The sequence below is a fragment of the Ranitomeya variabilis genome, chromosome 5 (genome assembly GCF_051348905.1).
Source record: "Ranitomeya variabilis isolate aRanVar5 chromosome 5, aRanVar5.hap1, whole genome shotgun sequence".
Lineage (NCBI taxonomy): Eukaryota > Metazoa > Chordata > Amphibia > Anura > Dendrobatidae > Ranitomeya > Ranitomeya variabilis.
Genome location: NC_135236.1, coordinates 32188736 through 32209549, shown reverse-complemented (window position 1 = coordinate 32209549; position 20814 = coordinate 32188736). Strand labels below are relative to the sequence as shown.

The 20814-nt window shown below is 47.1% G+C and overlaps 1 protein-coding gene across 5 annotated transcripts in view; it reads right to left on the bottom strand.

Moving 5' to 3' along the window:
• KDM6B (lysine demethylase 6B) overlaps nucleotides 1–20814 on the bottom strand; it is a 110320-nt gene that overhangs the window by 53788 nt on the left and 35718 nt on the right. For 4 of the 5 annotated variants that reach the window (XM_077261644.1, XM_077261652.1, XM_077261647.1 and 1 more), the window contains exon 2: nucleotides 19050–19117. The exons of the other annotated variant lie outside the window; for it this stretch is intronic. The gene's annotated coding sequence lies outside the window, so the exon portion shown is untranslated. The remainder of the gene's footprint in view (nucleotides 1–19049; nucleotides 19118–20814) is intronic. 5 annotated transcript variants of the gene reach the window in all.

Here is a 20814-nt window from a genome sequence, read left to right as displayed (position 1 = left end):
TTCACAAAGAGCGAGACTTATGAAGCCGCGTACACCTCTTAATGAGTCAGGAGCGTCTGACGAGTGGTGTGCAGCTCGCTACAAAGATTCAATTTTCTAAGTGCAGTGCACTACGCTAGTGTGAAAGAGGCCTTAGAAAAAAAAGGATCCAGCAGCGTTTTTTTTTCCCCATAGACTTGTATTAGCGATGGATTGTGACAGATGGCCTTCCGCTTCATTCGTCAAATGACGGATCCGTCGTAAAGTCGTCCGTCGGAAAGAGACAACGTACATACTAACTTTTTGTGTTTGTCGAAAAGACGCAGAGCGACGGATCCTGCGGCGTCCGTCTTTGGCTATAATGGAAGCCTATGGGCGCAGGATCCGTCGCTGTCCGTCAGAAGACTGATTCCAGTGACGAATTCCGTTTTTTGCAACCAAGCATGCCCGGAACCCATTTTTCCTTTCAGTAAAATCGCTCTAAAAAATGATGGATTGTGACTGATTCTAAACAACGGATGTGTGAAAGAGGCCTTATAGTACTGCAAATCCTAAACCACGAGTCGACGACTAAACTAGTCACACAACTTTGGTGTAACATATTTTGCTATGCAGCTTGATGTTGCGTGACTTCACCCAAAAAAAAAAAAATCAAAAACACTCCTCATATGAAATGTACCCTTCGAGGGCATTAAAGAGCAGTCATCAAACACAGACAACTGGCCGTAGACGATTAGCTTGTTGTCAACACATTCCGCCTCTGGGGGCTGTCCCAGAAATATTCTAAATCTACGGGCAGCTGTGGTTTATCAGACACAAAGCATCCAGTGAGCAGATGAAGACTACACAGACTATATTCCTGACATCTGTACCTTTCCTGAACCTCAAGTCCACTCGCTCTGAACGAAATTCATCATCAGGAGTTGTCTTAGGTCGGGCAATGCTAGTGTTTTTTCATTCCTCATGTGCAGGGCAGATGTTTTTCCACCTTGCAATGCTCTCAGTTTCACTGCAGCCTTCGGCATGAAAACTTTATGTTCTCCAAGGGTTGCGGAGATGACAGAGACTAATGTTGGCCATGACTGAACACAGAATGGTGAATTCTATTGGACCCCCATGCTACGTACTACTGTACATACTTTTCGGGGGTCTAAAGCAAAACAGGTCAAAATTAATCTTTCCCTTTATGTTGATGAAAGTGATGTCTTCTGATGCTGAAAATCAGTGGTTTAAAAAAAAAAACATGTAATGCAAAAACAATAGGTCATTTTCTGATGACAGCTTCCCTTTAACTAGGCCTTTGAAACTCACGGTCATAAACATACTTCTAGGAATTATTTTTAGAGATTACCAGTAAAATCGTATTTTCCTCCAGTGCTTGAGGACATGAACATATTTACATGACAGCTTTCCTTGAAGGCGCAGTTTTACAGCTTAACCAAACCATCTTACCTCCAAGTTCAGACTTCTACTGATTCATACTTACTCTTTTATTTCTTAACTTATGTGCATTTCATCATCTCCACCACAAAATGTGGTCTAGTTTCATTACCAAAAAGTGAAAATGAGAAGACACATTTAATGATGGTGTCATTTTATAGATTCACTTGTAGGTGCAACCCAACAGTCTATATATGGGTGTAATTTACACCAAAATAGAAGTAATACTGTATATACATCACTTGTCCAGAGTTGATGTGTGTTTAGACTGGCAGATTTCTGCCAGTAATGAGCAATAAATATAAGAAAACTGACCGTACAGCAATCTAATCTGAACTGGTGCATAACCAAAAAAGTCATATAGCAAATAGATCAATGGCTGCACTCAAAATATACTGTGCTAAGGCAAGGAAATGTGCAATATGTGAAATGTGAATAGCATAATGGCTTGTGAAATTTATGAAAAAACACATGAGATTCTTAGCACAAGAATCAGGCTTTACCATGTTATTAGCCATAGGTAAGTGTTCACACTAGGCAGTCAGCTCAGTTACCCATCCGATCTGAGATTACCTTGACGTTTGGTGGATGGGCTCACAACTTTTGGCCAAATCTTGTGCTAAGAATCTCATGTGTTTTTTCATAAATTTCCCTAGCCATTATGCTATTCACATTTCACATATTGCACATTTCCTTGCCTTAGCACAGTATATTTTGAGTGCAGCCATTGATCTATTTGAGTAATGAGCAATGATCGGCTCTAACAAGTTGATTGATGACCATATAAAGACCCTTTTACATGAACTAAATAAAAATACAGTAATTAACCAGAGCCAGCATGGGTTTGTAGTGAACAAGTCATGCCAGACTAATCTAATTTCTTTGAATGATGGAATCACTGACTGAGTGGATCAGGGAAATGCAGTAGATATAGTATATCTTGACTTCAGGAAAGCATTTGATAAAGTATCTCATACTATCCTTACTGATAAAATGACCACGTATGGGATTGACATGGCTTTGGTTAAAGGGAACCTGTCACCCCTCCCCCAGTCGTTTCAAACTAAAAGAGCCTTGTGCAGCAGTAATGCTGCATTCTGACAAGGTGGCTCTTTTAGTTCTGGGTGCTGTAACTAGAGAAATAATCAGTTTTATAATTTGTCCGAAATACCTGGTCTTCAGTCAAGTAGGCCGGCGTTTCCCCCCTGCTTCAGACAGCACACAGCTGTCACTCACATCTTCTCGGCGCCGGGCGCCGCCTCCTCGCCGCTGTTTTCAAAATAGCCGGTGCCTGCGCTCTTTTCTCCTGCCTGGTGCAGGCGCAGTGAGCGCTGCCCGTCTTTCCTCATATGCAGCCCAGCTGACTGCGCCTGCGCAGCCACCCTGCCTGTGAATCTCAGCCCCGCAATGTGAATAAATCATAAGTCACTCTTGGACTGGGAATCACAAGCAGGGCGGCCGCGCAGGCGCAGTCAGCTGGACTGCATATGAGGAAAGACGGACAGCGCTCACTGCGCCTGCACCAGGCAGGGGAAAAGAGCGCAGGTGCCGGCTATTTTGAAAACAGAGGTGCGGAGGAGGCGGCACCCGGCACCAAGAAGATGTGAGTGACAGCTGTGTGCTGTCTGAAGCAGGGGGCCTACTTGACTGAAGACCAGGTATTTAGGACAAATTATAAAACTGATTATTTCTCTAGTTACAGCACCCAGAACTAAAAGAGCCACCTTGTCAGAATGCAGCATTACTGCTGCACAAAGTGGCTCTTTTAGTTTGAAACGACTGGGGGGGGGGTGACAGGTTCCCTTTAAGTGGATTCATAACTGGCCCAGTGATCATACTCAGAGGGGTAATAAATGGTTGCACGTCCAATTGGAAGAGTGTTTCAAGTGGGGTACCACAAGGCTCTGTCCAGGCCCCAGTGTTGTTCAACATTTTTATAAATGATCTCGATAAGGGAACTAAAGGTAAACTGATCAATTTGCAGACGATGCAAAGCTAGGAATGATAGCCAACACTAGAGAAGACAGAGAAAGGATTCAGAAGGATCTAGATAAGCTTGAACAATGGGCAACGACTAATACAATGGTATTTAATAGGGAGAACTGCAAGACTCTACATCTGGACAACAAAAACGAAAATTACATCTCTAGGATAGTCTAGTTTAAAGCTAAAGCCCATTTAACACAGCGTTCATGCAGATAAAGACCAATAATGGGCCAACTGCAAACAGTCTATACCAAAAAGCAAACAGAGCCGCAGTCAAAAAGGTCCCATAAATATGTAAACTTTATTCAATAACACATTTTAAAAGATATTGATACAGGTACAGTGGTATGGGTAGGGGAAGTAACTACCTGCCCACAGTGGTCTCCTATGGAAAAAGGGGCCAATTTAACCAAACACCCATGCACCCTCGCAATTCAATGCCACAATCCAGCGAATATGAATACTGGGGCAGTACTATTAGGCTGCCGTCACACTAGCAGTATTTGGTCAGTATTTTACATCAGTATTTATAAGCCAAAACCAGGAGTGGGTGATAAATGCAAAAGTGGTGCATATGTTTCTGTTATACTTTTCCTCTATTTGTTCCACTCCTGGTTTTGGCTTACAAATACTGATGTAAAATACTGACCAAATACTGCTAGTGTGACGGCAGCCTTAGCACTACATAACAAGCCTAATGCAGAAATAGCGATCTAGGATGGGAGTAGAACTAAGCAACAGCACGTGTGAAAAAGACTTGGGCATACTAATAGATCACAGACTGCACATGAGTCAACAGTGTGATGCAGCAGCAAAAAGGCAAACACAGTTCTAGGATGTTTTAAGAGAAGCATAAAGCCTAGATCACGTGAAGTAGTTATCCCCCTCTACTTCTCCTTGTTCAGGCTTCATGTATATATACATATATTACATGAAGTGACATTTCTTTTAAGAGGTAAACAAATTATATAAAAAGGAGTTGTAGTGAAAACAGGGCAGCAGGCCAACCACCGCTGCACTCATTCCCTATAAAGAAGAGAATGTCCAGCTTCACCGAATCCGTAAAAAAGAGTTTTCTTTATTCACAAACTTTAAGCATAGAGGATACAGACTTCAGCACGAACCATATGGGTAAGAATCTCATCGCGTTTCTGGAGACTTAGCTCCCTTAATGACATTCCAAAAGACCCATGTGTCCCACTTAAATAGCCCTAAACCGGAAAACACACCGGTGGGGTAAATGATTAACATAACTAATTTGAAAAAGTGGGCGTAAGATAAACAGATATAAAAAGTTCATAACACGGTAATCCATTTGAACAATATACATAATATACAACAAAACAAAAATATTGCCAAAGATTATACATTCTCTTCTTTTTTGGACTTTACACGCCTGGACACAGCGGGTCCGTGCTTCCGAGGTTTGGTTTATGCATACGGGTGAGCTGGCTTATATTTCTTCACTCATTCCCTATTCAGCTGCCAGAAAAAAGCCAAGTGCAACCCTATAGGGAATGAATGGAGTGGCTGTTAAGCATGCGTACTGCCATTCCAATATAATGGGAATAAAAGTCCCCCTTTCTGCCAATTGTGGGTCCCAGTGGTCGGCCCCCAAAGTCAGTACGTTATAACCTATCCTGTGTGGACAGGTGATAAAGGGGGCTATCAGGTGAAAAGGTAATACGATCGACAAGAGTAGAAACAATCTCTTATGAAAGGGGCGAAGGGTCATGTTAACAGTCACTGGTTGGACCCCAAATTTGATACTTGTTATGGGTAACATTTGTTTCAATGTACTTGAAAAGTAGTTTTTTACTGAGACTTATAAAATACTAGATGGTGGCCCGATTCTAATGCATCGGGCATTCTAGAATATGTATGCCCACGTAGTATATTGCCCAGCCCACGTAGTATATTGCCCAGTGACGTAGTATACAGTACAGAGCCACGTAGTATATTGCACAGCGACGTAGTATACAGCACAGAGCCACGTAGTATATTGCCCAGCCACGTAGTATATTGGCCAGCTACGTAGTATATTGGCCAGCCACGTAGTATATTGCCCAGCCACGTAGTATACAGCACAGAGCCACGTAGTATATTGCCCAGCCACATATGTCACAGGTTAAAAAATAAAAAAAAATAAACATACTCACCTTCCGATCCGAGGGCCCCTTGTAGTTCTAACATACTCACCATACTTGTAGTTCTGTCGCCTGTGCGCGGTACAGGCGGCAGCTTCCGGTCCCAGGGTGTGATGACGTCGCAGTCACATGATTATGACGTCATGGCAGGTCCTTCTCGCGCAGGGCCTGTGATGACGTCGCGGTCACATGACCGTGACGTCATGGCAGGTCCTTCTCCCATACGATCCTTGCTACCGGAACCTGCCGCTTGCACGGAGCGGTTACCGGAGGGTCGCGAGGAGCGGGAAAGGTGAGTATATAATGATTTTTTTTTTTTTTTTAATTATTTTTAATATTAGATCCTTTTACTATTGACGCTGCATAGGCAGCGTCAATAGTAAATACTTGGTCACACAGGGTTAATAGCGGCGGTAACAGAGTGAGTTACCCGCGGCATAACGCGGTTCGTTACCGCTGGCATTAACCCTGTGTGAGCGGTGACTGCGGGGAGTATGGAGCGGGCACTGACTGCAGGGGAGTAGGGAGGGACTAATCGGTCTGTGGCCGTCGCTGATTGGTCGCGGCAGCCATGACAGGCAGCTGGCGAGACCAATCAGCGAATGAATAACCATGACAGACAGAAGGACAAACAGAAGGACGGAAGTGACCCTTAGACAATTATATAGTAGATAGAGGTAAACGTTATCCCCAATAGATTAGACTTGTCTGTAGTCTATGACGAGGATACACCATAAAGACATGGCTAATCATCAGCGGCGTACATAAATGCCTTCACTTCTCATGAACATGTTCCAAATTGTTTTGCTCTACAGAGTAGACCTGACAAATCTATTCTATACAAACAATACCCTTCCACGTCCAACTAACCCCCCATTCCTCCGGGACAGTTTTTTTTTTTTTTTTTTTTATCCGAGACCAAATATATTACTTTTAGTTTGCGCGTATGACACACACCTCTCTCCTGTCACTATTCGTATCAATATGGAACCTCTTTAAAAAGTAAAATTGCAGCTCACTGTTGACACCTGGGTGAAGGCTTTTGATGTCTTGATTTAGATGGTACAACATATTTAGCAAGAGCTCTGAGCTATTGCATTGCTACAGTTTAAGAGCTTTGTTAACCCTATTAAGAAAATTATAGCGTGCATTTCTAGGAGCCCTTTGGTTACCTTTTATTGAGAAGATCGATCATTGCAATGTCCCTCCCGGGTCGCGAAGAGGCTTCATGCAGCAGAAATAATAGCTTCTTGAACCGATGGACACATCAAATTATCACCCCAGTGAGTCCCTTCTCGCTATACATCAGTCAACCTCAAACAATAGATTGATTTTATATTTCTAAGGCTAAGCTGCATTGACGTCAAATCGGCAAAAAGAAGCTTGTTAACATATTTAGTTTGCTGGGGCGCACAAAGGCTGCATTGAAAAGTTTGAATCTAGAAACACGGCAAGTTATTGTTTTGCATATACAGCGATGCTCGAATGCATGCATTCTTTGCAACTAATAGGGGTTTCATATTTATTGACGAGTCTATAAAACCGAAAATCAAAAGACTGTGATAAGGAAGCAGAAGTGTTGGCGCCTTCGAATTTTGGTGTTCGTGAAACCTTTTGCAAAAACTATGGAAAGAAACTAAAAATCGAACAGACGGCTAAGCAAATTATGGCAATTGTTTTCTGCTGCAAAGCTTTATCTTACTTTGGAAATATTAACTGAAAATCTGTTTCATAAGAGAAGATAGTTGTGCTCTGGGAGACTTGACGGGAAAGGACCAGAGCAAATAAGATAGAAACCAGAGACGCATACTCAAAGGAGACTTTTAAGGAACGCCAAAGATATGGTCAAAAGGAGTCAAAGCCATTTCAAGACTTGAACCCCACATACATTTTCTCAATAAATATAGCCTTAAGAAAGGCTCATGTTTAGTAAAGCCATAAAACTCAACATCAATAAACTGGGTAACAAAAGGAGCTTCAAAAATAAAGTTAGTGACGCCTTTGAATTTTGATGTTAAAGCTTGAGATGACCATGGAGAAAAACTAAATCATTCAAGCAGATGGTTGACCAAATAAAGTCAAACGTAAACTTTTTTTCATAAAGCAAAGAAGCTTCGTCTTACTCTGGAAATGTTAAAGATCTGGCTCATTAGAGAAGAGATCGTTCTGCTCAGGAGGTTGGATGGAAAAGAATGGCAATTGACAAGATAGTTTGAGAACTTTATAGAAACTGCAGACAGGCCACCGAGAAGCCCAAAGACATAATGAAGACGGATACTGGTATCATCAACGACTTGGACCGGTCTCAACCTAGAAACATTGCAGGTTATTATTGCTCAGCAATGAATAAGGCCTTGAAAAGGGCTTCAGGTTTAACGATTAAGGTATGAAGCCAAAACATCAGAAAGATGGGTAATAAAGGAGCTGAAGAGAACAAAAAAAAAAAACAACACTCGTAACACCTATTGGAGGACACCAGAAGTAGGAGCTGCTTCATAGTTATTGAGGTTGAAGGAAGACTTTAAGTCCATCTAGTTCAACCAATAGCCTAACCTAACATGCCCTAACATGTTGATCCAGAGGAAGGCAAAAAAAACCCATGTGGCAAGGAGTAACTCCACCATGGGGAAAAAAATTCCTTCCCGACTCCACATACGGCAATCAGACTAGTTCCCTGGATCAACGCCTTATCAAGGAATCTAGTGTATATACCCTGTAATATTATACTTTTCCAGAAAGGTATCCAGTCCCCTCTTAAATTTAATTAATGAATCACTCATTACAACATCATACGGCAGAGAGTTCCATAGTCTCACTGCTCTTACAGTAAAGAATCCGCGTCTGTTATTATGCTTAAACCTTCTTTCCTCCAGACGTAGAGGATGCCCCCTTGTCCCTGTCTCAGATCTATGATTAAAAAGATCATCAGAAAGGTCTTTGTACTGTCCCCTCATATATTTATACATTAAAATAAGATCACCCCTTAGTCTTCGTTTTTCCAAACTAAATAGCCCCAAGTGTAATAACCTATCTTGGTATTGCAGACCCACCAGTCCTCTAATAACCTTGGTCGCTCTTCTCTGCACCCGCTCTAGTTCAGCTATGTCTTTCTTATACACCGGAGACCAGAACTGTGCACAGTATTCTAAGTGTGGTCGAACTAGTGACTTGTATAGAGGTAAAATTATGTTCTCCTCATGAGCATCTATGCCTCTTTTAATACATCCCATTATTTTATTTGCCTTTGTAGCAGCTGCCTTCAACCTAAAATGCAAACCTTCATTGTTTTGTAACTTCATTAAAATGATATAATTCATTAAGGAGGCAGAATTGGTGCATCACGTATAATATTTATATACACACACACACACACACCAATTTCATTGGGAGGAGTTTGAATTAATGAATTTTGCGCATCTTTTATCCTCCAAGCATCACGGCTAGATATGTACATCAATCGGGAGCTGGCGTACCCTTCTGCCATAACTTACTCGTGGCATAGGTTGTGTTCTTCAGGTGTGCTGGAACTCTATCCAAGCTATGACCACTTTTTGAAGCGTTTGCAGAGCAAACCAAGACTGGAGTAAAACGGAAAAGCTTGTGAAAAAAATTTCAGCAACATTTAAAGCAGTTTGACTTCCATAATTTTGATAAAAACAAAACAAAAACCTTCTTTATGAATTGGGGCCATAAGCTATCAAATTAAAGACGAGAAAACACTATAATAAAGAAACAGAAAAAAAACTTTTAACTTAAACGTGGGCTCATGAAACCAAAAATCAAATAAGCGAAGTACTGACCAAAACAAACCAAAAATATTTTACAAAAACACAAATGACTAGGCTGGAACTTTATCTTTTTTTCCCCCTCTGTAAATGTTGTTAAGACTGTAAAAGCTACATAATAAAGAGATTTAAAGAAAAATAAGTAATTAGTGACTCCTTTAACAACTTAGAAGACCAGGGGTGGGTACAAAAAAACAATCAAGTGGATCACATGCTCCAAAGTTGTCACGAGCATTTGTATTGCCGATGATCAGACGGACGCTCTGTCAGTCGCTCGGCTCAAATTTGCTTTAACCTGAAAGACGAGGAGCAACAAGATCGTTTGAGAACTTTGTAAGCAACCAATGACAGGCCATTGAGAAGCCCAAGACGCAAACAAGACTTTCTGAAGACACGCAACCGATTTGGTCGGGAGACGTTGCTGTTGATGTGATCTGTAATATTACAGTTATACTATAAAATTTAGGAAAAGTCGAAAGTTTGGAAGATTTTCCTAAAAATGTTCTACCCACAATTAATAAAGGAAGGAAGAACCAAGACAGGTGCGGAAAAAAAATAGTAAAGTAAGAATTGTGTAAAAAATTTAAGTGTTAATAGTTTATCTTAAAGAAATGCAGCAAAAACGAAATCTAAACTCGCATCAATATTTGGTGTGACCGGCCTTAACTTTCATCAGTTTTTCTAGGTACACTTGCACATAGTTATTGCAGGAACTCGGCAGGATAAGTCTGCTTACGCAAATCCTTCTAGTCTCTTCGTTTGCAGCATCTTTTTCCCCCCCAAAGTATTATATACACACATTTCACTGTCTAGCCATAGCCTAATACAAGCAAAAACCACATCACAACAATTGTCCTTATACACATTTGATTATATGCAAAACAACAAAATAAGCTGCTGTCAGAAGCATCTGAAAACAAAACATTGGAATCTAGATGGTAGCAAGGAACAAGGTTAACACCTGCTTGTCCAGGACTCCATTCCTACTTTACTAGGAGGCCACCAAGTCAAACCCATTCAGATTAATGAAACTGATTTTCAGCTACAGAAATTAAAAAAAAAAAAAAATTGCCACACTTGGACCACCCCTGAAGACTCTACTAAATCTAATTGGCTAAATATACATTAAATAGACATAGTTACCATCTTGAGCATTAACAACATTTGACATTTGACCTTGATAAGAGCAAAAAGCAGAACAAGGGGGTGCAACTTGCGGTCTAAGGCCGGGGTCACACGAGCATGTGTTCTCTTGTGCAAGAAAATCAGGGCCCATTATGCAAATGACACTCGGCCAAGTGTCAGTGCACTGTGCTCAGATTCTCTCGCATTACAGATGCAGAGGAGACAGAGAAAGTAATTTCTCCATTGCCAACATCAGGGGTAATCAGGAAAAGATCTCCACCAAGTGCTCACGTGTGTATGGAGGAGTCGGGAGGAAAAGATCTCCACGAAGAGCTCACGTGTATGGAGGAGTCGGGAGTAGGGTTGAGCGACTTTTGCTTTTTTAGGATCGAGTCCGGTTTCGTGAAACCTGACTGTCTCGAAAGTCGGATCGTGTGAAATCGGCCGATTATTGTGAAAAATCGGGGGGCCGACCGAAACACGAAACCCAATGCAAGTCAATGGGATATTATTATATATTTTTTTCTCTCTCTCTCTCTCTCTCTCTCCCGTCCCTGCAAAATTTGTGCATCTCCCCTTGAGAAAGCCATCCTTTCAACGGGCGAAACGCGCGTCGGGAGTTGCGTCTTGTGGATCCCACCCGGTGTGCCCTGCATTGGAGATTCCTCTTTGGGTAAGTGCTGCTAGCTAAATACCTTTCCAACCGCCACATGGCGTCTCTATGCTACTATAGATAGCCTTGGATACACAGCAGCATACCCTTTATACACTGTATGTTAGCATGTGGTGATCTCCTCTAACAGCGCACACCGGGGGTGTCTCCCTCCTTTTATTCCCATCCTTGGGCATTCTATGCGTTGCTAATATGTTTTTATGTATCTTGCTATCAAGCATGTAACTTGTGTGTTATCTAATAAAGTACTTTGTATTATATTTATACCTATTTGCTCCCAGTTTTCTCCTTTTTGCACAAAATTTGTGTTTCACTGTGGGAGTCGCTATATCCCAAACGTTAAGATGGCGGTTTTACCCCTTGTGACGCCGCACAAAGCGAGCCGGAACCCATGTCATCACGCTGCACACACTCCTTCATTGGCTGAAAAAATGGCGGGGAAAGCGTCATACGAAACGCGACTTTGGCGCGAAGATCGCCGACCGTGTGGCCGATCCCACGCTGGGGTCGGGTTTCACGAAACCCGACTTTGCCAAAAGTCGGCGACTTTTGAAAATGACCGATCCGTTTCGCTCAACCCTAGTCGGGAGGAAAAGATCTCCACCAAGCGCTCATGTGTATGGAGGAGTCAGGAGGAAAAGATCTCCACCAAGCGCTCACGCGTATGGAGGAGTCAGGAGGAAAAGATTGGCAGTGAGCGCTCACGCGTATGGAGGAGTCTAGAGAGAAGGATTGCAACTGAGGTGAGTGCTCATGTGTATGGAGGAGGAGGGAGGAGAAGATCTCCACCAAGCGCTCATGTGTATGAAGGAAGCGGGAGGAGGAGGAGGAGGAGGAGAAGATCTCCACCAAGCGCGCACGTGTATGGAGGAGTCGGGAGGAGAAGATCTCCACCAACCGCTCACGTGTATGTAGGAGTCGGAAGGAGAAGATCCCCACCAAGCACTCACGTGTGTATGGAGGAGTCGGAAGGAGAAGATCCCCACCAAGCGCTCATGTGTGTATGGAGGAGTCGGGAGGAAAAGATCTCCACCAAGCGCTCACGTGTATGGAGGAGTCGGAAGGAGAAGATCTCCACCAAGCGCTCACGTGTATGGAGGAGTCGGAAGGAGAAGATCTCCACCAAGCGCTCACATGTATGGAGGAGTCGGAAGGAGAAGATCTCCACCAAGCGCTCACGTGTATGGAGGAGTCGGAAGGAGAAGATCTCCACCAAGCGCTCACGTGTATGGAGGAGTCGGAAGGAGAAGATCTCCACCAAGCGCTCACGTGTATGGAGGAGTCGGAAGGAGAAGATCTCCACCAAGCGCTCACGTGTATGGAGGCGTCGGAAGGAGAAGATCTCCACCAAGCGCTCACGTGTATGGAGGAGTCGGAAGGAGAAGATCTCCACCAAGCGCTCACGTGTATGGAGGAGTTGGAAGGAGAAGATCTCCACCAAGCGCTCACGTGTATGGAGGCGTCGGAAGGAGAAGATCTCCACCAAGCGCTCATGTGACTGGAGGAGGCGGGAGGAGCAGAAGATCTCCACCAAGCGCTCACGTGTATGGAGGAGTCGGAAGGAGAAGATCTCCACCAAGCGCTCACGTGTATGGAGGAGTCAGAAGGATAAGATCTCCACCAAGCGCTCATGTGTATGGAGGAGTCGGAAGGAGAAGATCTCCACCAAGCACTCACATGTGTATGGAGGAGTCGGGAGGAAAAGATCTCCACCAAGCGCTCACGTGTATGGAGGAGTCGGAAGGAGAAGATCTCCACCAAGCGCTCACGTGTATGGAGGAGTCGGAAGGAGAAGATCTCCACCAAGCGCTCACATGTATGGAGGCGTCGGAAGGAGAAGATCTCCACCAAGCGCTCACGTGTATGGAGGAGTCGGAAGGAGAAGATCTCCACCAAGCGCTCACGTGTATGGAGGAGTCGGAAGGAGAAGATCTCCACCAAGCGCTCACGTGTATGGAGGCGTCGGAAGGAGAAGATCTCCACCAAGCGCTCACGTGTATGGAGGAGTTGGAAGGAGATCTCCACCAAGCGCTCACGTGTATGGAGGCGTCGGAAGGAGAAGATCTCCACCAAGTGCTCACGTACATGGAGGAGTCGGAAGGAGAAGATCTCCACCAAGCGCTCATGTGACTGGAGGAGGCGGGAGGAGCAGAAGATCTCCACCAAGCGCTCACGTGTATGGAGGAGTCGGAAGGAGAAGATCTCCACCAAGCGCTCACGTGTATGGAGGAGTCAGAAAGATAAGATCTCCACCAAGCGCTCATGTGTATGGAGGAGTCGGAAGGAGAAGATCTCCACCAAGCACTCACATGTGTATGGAGGAGTCGGGAGGAAAAGATCTCCACCAAGCGCTCACGTGTATGGAGGAGTCGGAAGGAGAAGATCTCCACCAAGCGCTCACGTGTATGGAGGAGTCGGAAGGAGAAGATCTCCACCAAGCGCTCACGTGTATGGAGGCGTCGGAAGGAGAAGATCTCCACCAAGCGCTCACGTGTATGGAGGAGTCGGAAGGAGAAGATCTCCACCAAGCGCTCACGTGTATGGAGGAGTCGGAAGGAGAAGATCTCCACCAAGCGCTCACGTGTATGGAGGCGTCGGAAGGAGAAGATCTCCACCAAGCGCTCACGTGTATGGAGGAGTTGGAAGGAGATCTCCACCAAGCGCTCACGTGTATGGAGGCGTCGGAAGGAGAAGATCTCCACCAAGTGCTCACGTATATGGAGGAGTCGGAAGGAGAAGATCTCCACCAAGCTCTCATGTGAATGGAGGAGGCGGGAGGAGCAGAAGATCTCCACCAAGCGCTCACGTGTATGGAGGAGTCGGAAGGAGAAGATCTCCACCAAGCGCTCACGTGTATGGAGGAGTCAGAAGGATAAGATCTCCACCAAGTGCTCATGTGTATGGAGGAGTCGGAAGGAGAAGATCTCCACCAAGCGGTCATGTGTATGGAGGAGTCGGGAGGAAAAGATCGGCAGTGAGTGCTCACGCATATGGAGGAGTCTAGAGAGAAGGATTGCAACCGAGGCGAGTGCTCATGTGTATGGAGGAGGAGGAAGGAGATCTCCACCAAGCGCTCACGTGTATGGAGGAGTCAGAAGGAGAAGATCTCCACCAAGCGTTCATGTGTATGGAGGAGTCGGAAGGAGAAGATCTCCACCAAGCGCTCATGTGTATGGAGGAGAAGATCTCCACCAAGCGCTCATGTGTATGGAGGAGTTGGGAGGAGAAGACCTCCACCAAGCGCTCATGTGTATGGAGGAGTTGGGAGGAGAAGATCTCCACCAAGCGCTCACGTGTATGGAGGAGTCTAGAGAGAAGGATTGAAGCCGAGGTGAGTGCCCATGTGTATGGAAGAGTTGTGAAAGATGACTGTCAGTCGAGTCAAATATTCATGAGTATTGAAAGGGGAAGTCGGGATACCTGTCCGCTGAGCCAAGTGTTGAGGTGAAAGGGGCAGTGGGGAGAGATCTATTGTCCACCATGGACAGAGCTCACCATGGCCACCACCTGTACGTTTTGCCAACAATATGAAGAACGAAAGAAGCAAAACGTGGGCAAGACCGATCTGGTGCATTTCCCCTACAGTGCGGTTTGTCTCTTACCCGAAGTTAGTGACCACAACGTAAAAAAAAGTTGCCAATGGTGCGCAGGTGGGAAACGGGCAGGAAGATACAGCGTATATACACATAAGCGGTGGGGGATGGGTGACATAGAAAGATACATAATGGGGTGAGGTGGAAACAACAGCCTGTGTAGTGTTATGCAAGGAGGAGGTTACAAAACTTCTTATGAATGAGGAGGTTATAAAACTAAATGCACTATGGTGCTGGAGCGCCCGGCTCGATGGCTGCCATCAACAGCGTGAGCAGCACCAGCAGCATAAGCCTCAGCTTTCCAGGACGCAAAATAATAACTAATGTCGTATAGGTCGATTATACAAGAGCGACTCCAACACTAAGCCTTTGTGATCCCAACGTCTCCCTGTTATTCTGTGCTGTATATATAGCAAGACCTGCAACATGGCTCCGACTGAGCAAAGGGAGGACGGTTCTCGTAGCCAGACGCAATAGTCCCTGACGTGCGCTACCACAGAGTGCAGGGGACAGAGCAGTAGTACCAGCCTATGGCGTTGCAGAACTACAACTCCCAGCATGTCTTCACAGCCAAAGACTGAGTGTGTAAGCCTATCCTGTGTGATCCCGAGCCAGTGTGCACAAGCCCGTTAAATGGATGTGACTAGGCTGAAGTGGAGACAGTTTGGGCAGTGGATGGCTCGCTTTTTTACTGCATCTAATCCTCTCATGTGCAATACTGTGTATCTAATCCCATCTTGTGTTATACTGACTACTGAGCCGTGTATCTAATCCCATCCTGTGTGATACTGACTGCTGATCCATGTATCTAATCCCATCCTGTGTGATACTGCTGAGCCGTGTATCTAATCCCATCATGTGTGATACTGCTGAGCCATGTATCTAATCCCATCCTGTGTGATACTGCTGAGGCGTGTATCTAATCCCATCCTGTGTGATACTGACTGCTGAGCCGTGTATCTAATCCCATCCTGTGTGATACTGTCTGCTGAGCTGTGTATCTAATCCCATCCTGTGTGATACTGATTGCTGAGCCGTGTATCTAATCCCATCCTGTGTGATACTGACTGCTGAGCCGTGTATCTAATCCCATCCTGTGTGATACCGCCCTCGGGCACAGGGCAGCACAGTTCTCTGTCCTCTCAGTGAATGAGGAGCGTTTGCTTGCTGGTGCAGACCATATGGCCCGGCTCCCCAGTATCCCCCATGCTTAGGCTCCTCCCTGTGCTAGTATCAGGCAGGCTGCAGACATGCCCGGGCAGGGCTACAGGGGGCACACGCATTGGCTGAGGGCTTCTCCGCTTACATGGAGATATATTTATCTCTATACATGCAGCCGGGCTGACAATCCTTCCTAGCAACAGTCTCCCCGGCGCAGACGCCATTGGACGCCCGCAGTGTGACGACAGCTAGACAGGGATTGGTGATCCAGCTAGATTCCAGAACCTGAGTAGCCACGGTAACAAGGAAAAGCGTTGCCTGGACTACAGAGGAATCCGCCCTGGTTGGAAGCAGCCAATCAGCATGCAGGGCTTAACCAGTGCTGTGCTGGATAATAGTACAAAGCAACCTCACTGGAGTTAATAGCTGGATGAGATGTGTGTCACATGTGGAAGTGGGATCGTATCACATGACAGAAGACTTCTAACACCCAGAGTACTACTAGAAGGCTACACCATCGCCCACTAAGGGACGGGCGCCTCCGGCTCCTCAGGCTACACACCTTCCCATACACTGTTCTGCCGGCAGCTATTTCTCCCAACCCCGCACACAAGCGGAGTCATCAATGGGAGAAAATATTACAATTTGAGCGTCCTCAGAGGCCGACACCTTTTAATGGCGAACTGAAAAGATGGTAACAAATAGCAGCTCCGGAGACTTCTCTGATCATAAACATAACGCAACATACAAAGCTAGACCATTCCACATGCCTGTAATCAATGGAGAGAGGGAAAGAAACCCCCTCCAGGCCTCCCGACCCGCCCCCTCCAAGCCTCCCGACCCGCCCCCTCCAGGCCTCCCGACCCGCCTCTCTCCAGGCCCGCCCACCCCAGGCCTCCCGGCCCACCCACCTCCAAGCCTCCCGGACCGCCCCCTCCAGGCCTCCCGGACCGCCCGCCTCCCGGACCGCCCGCCTCCCGGACCGCCCACCTCCAGGCCTCCCGGACCGCCCACCTCCAGGCCTCCCGGACCGCCCACCTCCAGGCCTCCCGGACCGCCCACCTCCAGGCCTCCCGGACCGCCCACCTCCAGGCCTCCCGGACCGCCCACCTCCAGGCCTCCCGGACCGCCCACCTCCAGGCCTCCCGGACCGCCCACCTCCAGGCCTCCCGGACCGCCCACCTCCAGGCCTCCCGGACCGCCCACCTCCAGGCCTCCCGGACCGCCCACCTCCAGGCCTCCCGGACCGCCCACCTCCAGGCCTCCCGGACCGCCCACCTCCAGGCCTCCCGGACCGCCCACCTCCAGGCCTCCCGGACCGCCCACCTCCAGGCCTCCCGGACCGCCCACCTCCAGGCCTCCCGGACCGCCCACCTCCAGGCCTCCCGGACCGCCCACCTCCAGGCCTCCCGGACCGCCCACCTCCAGGCCTCCCGGACCGCCCACCTCCAGGCCTCCCGGACCGCCCACCTCCAGGCCTCCCGGACCGCCCACCTCCAAGCCTCCCGGACCGCCCACCTCCAGGCCTCCCGGCCCGCCCACCTCCAGGCCTCCCGGCCCGCCCACCTCCAGGCCTCCCGGCCCACCCAACTCCAAGCCTCCCGGCCCGCCCCCTCCAAGCCTCCCGGCCCGCCCCCTCCAAGTCTCCCAGCCCGCCCCCTCCAAGCCTCCCGGCCCGCCCCCACTTCTTTTCTGATGGCAGCTTCAAACCCTCTTCCCTTCACTTCCATCAAACTACATAGAAGGACTCCTTCATGTACGACCACCCTTCCACAACATCTACTCCTTTCTGGAGTCCAACACTGGGGTCAGGGGACCCCCATTCTGCCACTATTTGGGGGGTTACAGAGAGCCCATAGAGAAGCACAGCTGCTTTCCATCCATCCTTGCTCTGCACTACACCGGCTCACTGACATAAGGAACATAAATGTCGGAAGCCACAGACAAGATAGTTGGAGGCGCTCAGAATAGCATCGCGACCCCCAGGTTATGCACATCGTGCCCTCCATAAAGTGGTTGTTCATTGAAAACATTATCACAAATTACTTTTTGATCAGTCAGGGTCTGAGCGCTAGGACCAACATCGATCGGTAAATTAGGGATCACTGATCCATTCGTCCCGTACAGGAGCTGTGATCCTGTTCTGTCCTGTCTGTATACTCTTTTGCCTCCTCCCCTGCCCAGGAGCTGTGGTATGATCAGACCATGTTCCTGCACAGTCAGACATGGCCGTTACACAATACACAGGGGGGCACATTTAAGATTATCTCCACACAGGAACATTTTATGTAAACACATCCAATTGTGGAAATTATTATTATTCCAAGATCTAGTGACCAAAATGAACTTTTGTTTGTGTGAAAATCCCAATAAATTTTATTGATATCTCTTGAGTTTGAATGCCTATGAGTCCAGTGGGCGGTCCCATCATCGATTAGGACCGACCACTGGACTCGTCTGTCTACAAACACCAGGGGTTTTACTGAATCTTTTCCCACAGACCTGTAAGTCTCCCCGCTGAGCACCTCTACCCCACATATCCCAGAAATATGTAAGTCTCCCCGCTGAGGGCCTGTACCCCACATATCCCGCTGCACGCAAAACATGACACACATATATAAAGAGATCGCAGCTCACGTTTCTCCGTCATTCCCGGCCTTAGATGCCCAAAGTAGGTCGCATTTCAGGGTTCGATAATCACATTTTCTACATTTCTCTCAAAATCTTTTAAACCATTTTTCATCATGCCATCAAAAATGACTGACTTCTCCATTCTGCAACACCGAAATTTACTGAACAGAGTGGGGCAGCACAGACCGGCAACGACAGAGGTCACTCATCATAGCATGCAACGATCCATTATAAAGTCTGCAAGATTCCATTAATCCGGCATTTTATGAAATCTGATCGTCCGGCAAAGAACGGAAAAATAATCCGTACTCTCACCTGACAAGAAGGCGAGGCAGAAGTGACCATGGGAGGATGGAAAGTCTATATATAAGGCCGGGGTCCAACCATGAGAGATTCGCAGCACAGTTGTGGAGGAGCCGGGTTATACGCTCGTGTGACTGCCGCCTTAATCTGATAATCCAGCATCGTTGTGTCCCTTAATGCCGGATTAAAGGAATTTTCTGTATAAAATGGACATGGTCGTACTTACAGTCCGGGTGTATCCTATTAGCGGCACATGCGGGGACAAGGCTTGACAGCGCTCTCCGAGCCTCGAAACTGCAAGAGGAGAACAGGGTAAATAATGTGCAGGGGGCGGAGCTACACCTCCATGTTCTCACTGCTACAGGCAGGTTCACCCTCTGGTCTCTACTGTACCTGGTAGAGCACGGCATTATGGGGCAGCGTCACTCTCCTGACCGCTACATCCATCAACGCCAACCACTGCCAATGTCCCAACACTTCATGGCCCTTACACCTCAGACATGTTATCTTGGAGGTACAGTGACTTGTAAAAGTATTCACCCCCTTGGCTTTTGACCCATTTTGTTACATTACAGCCTGTGCGTCAATATTTTTGTAATGTAATTTGCGTATGATGCATCAGGAGAAGTGAAGAGAGAAAAATATAGGCATAAATTAAATTTATGGGATCAAATAACTAAAAATTGGCATGTGCATATGTATTCACCCCTTTGCGAGGAATCGCTTATAAATTCCTGGCGCAAGCAGTTCCCTTCAGTGTTTTGGAGAGGCCGAGTCACAGCCCTGACCTTAAAGGGCCACTGTCACCCCCCCCAGCCGTTATAAACTAAAAGAGCCACCTTGTGCAGCAGTAATGCTGCAGTCTAACAAGGTGGCTCTTTTAGTTTTTGATTCATTTATTACCTCAAAAAAGCGTTTTAAAAATTGGCCACACATACCAGATTTTGTACCAGGAGGCGGTCCGAATCGTCCTCTATGAAGCTCCCAACTGCCGTCACTCTTCTCTTCAGGGGCGATGGTACCCGCCCCCTGAGCGCTGTTATCTTCTGAAATCCGGCGCCTGCGCTGTGCGTGCCTGCCTGGGGCCTGCGCAGTGTTCATGGTCAGTGCGGCCACACTGTTGCTGAATCCCCCGCCCCGCACTGTTATTCATTATGCACAGTGCGGGGCTGGGGTTCCTGGGAAGGCGGGGGAGCGTCGGAGCTGGGGAGCGTCTAAACAGCGCAGTGCGCATGCCCAGGAACCCCAGCCCCACACTGTGCATAATGAATAACAGTGCTGGGGATTCAGCAACAGTGTGGCCGCACTGACCATGAACACTGCGCAGGCCCCAGGCAGGCAGGCACAGCGCAGGCGCCGGATTTCAGAAGATAACAGCGCTCAGGGGGCGGGGACCATCGGCCCTGAAGAGAAGAGTGACGGCAGTTGGGAGCTTCATACAGGACGATTCGGACCGCCTCCTGGTACAATATCTGGTATGTGTGGCCAATTTTTAAAACGCTTTTTTGAGGTAATAAATGAATCAAAAACTAAAAGAGCCACCTTGTTAGACTGCAGCATTACTGCTGCACAAGGTGGCTCTTTTAGTTTATAACGGCTGGGGGGGGGGGGGTGACAGTGGCCCTTTAATCCAATGGAGAATCTGTAGTCGGACGTGAAGATCGCTGCTCACCAGAGGAAACATCTCACCTGAAGGAGCCGGAGGAGTTTTACCTTGAGGAATGGGCAAAAATCCCAGATGTGGAAAGCTCATAGACACTCATCCAAAGTGCCCCGCAGCTGGAATTCCCTCAAAAGGAGGCTCTACGAAGTACTGACTTCAGGGGGGTGAATAGTTATGCAAACTTAGGTTTTCAGCTATCTTGTCCTATTTGTTATTTGCTTCACGATAAAAAGAAAACCAAATGTTCAGAGCTGTCGGCATGAACTGATGGAAAACACCAGGAAGGGGGGAGGGGGGTGAATATTTTTGCAAGCCACCGTATACACTG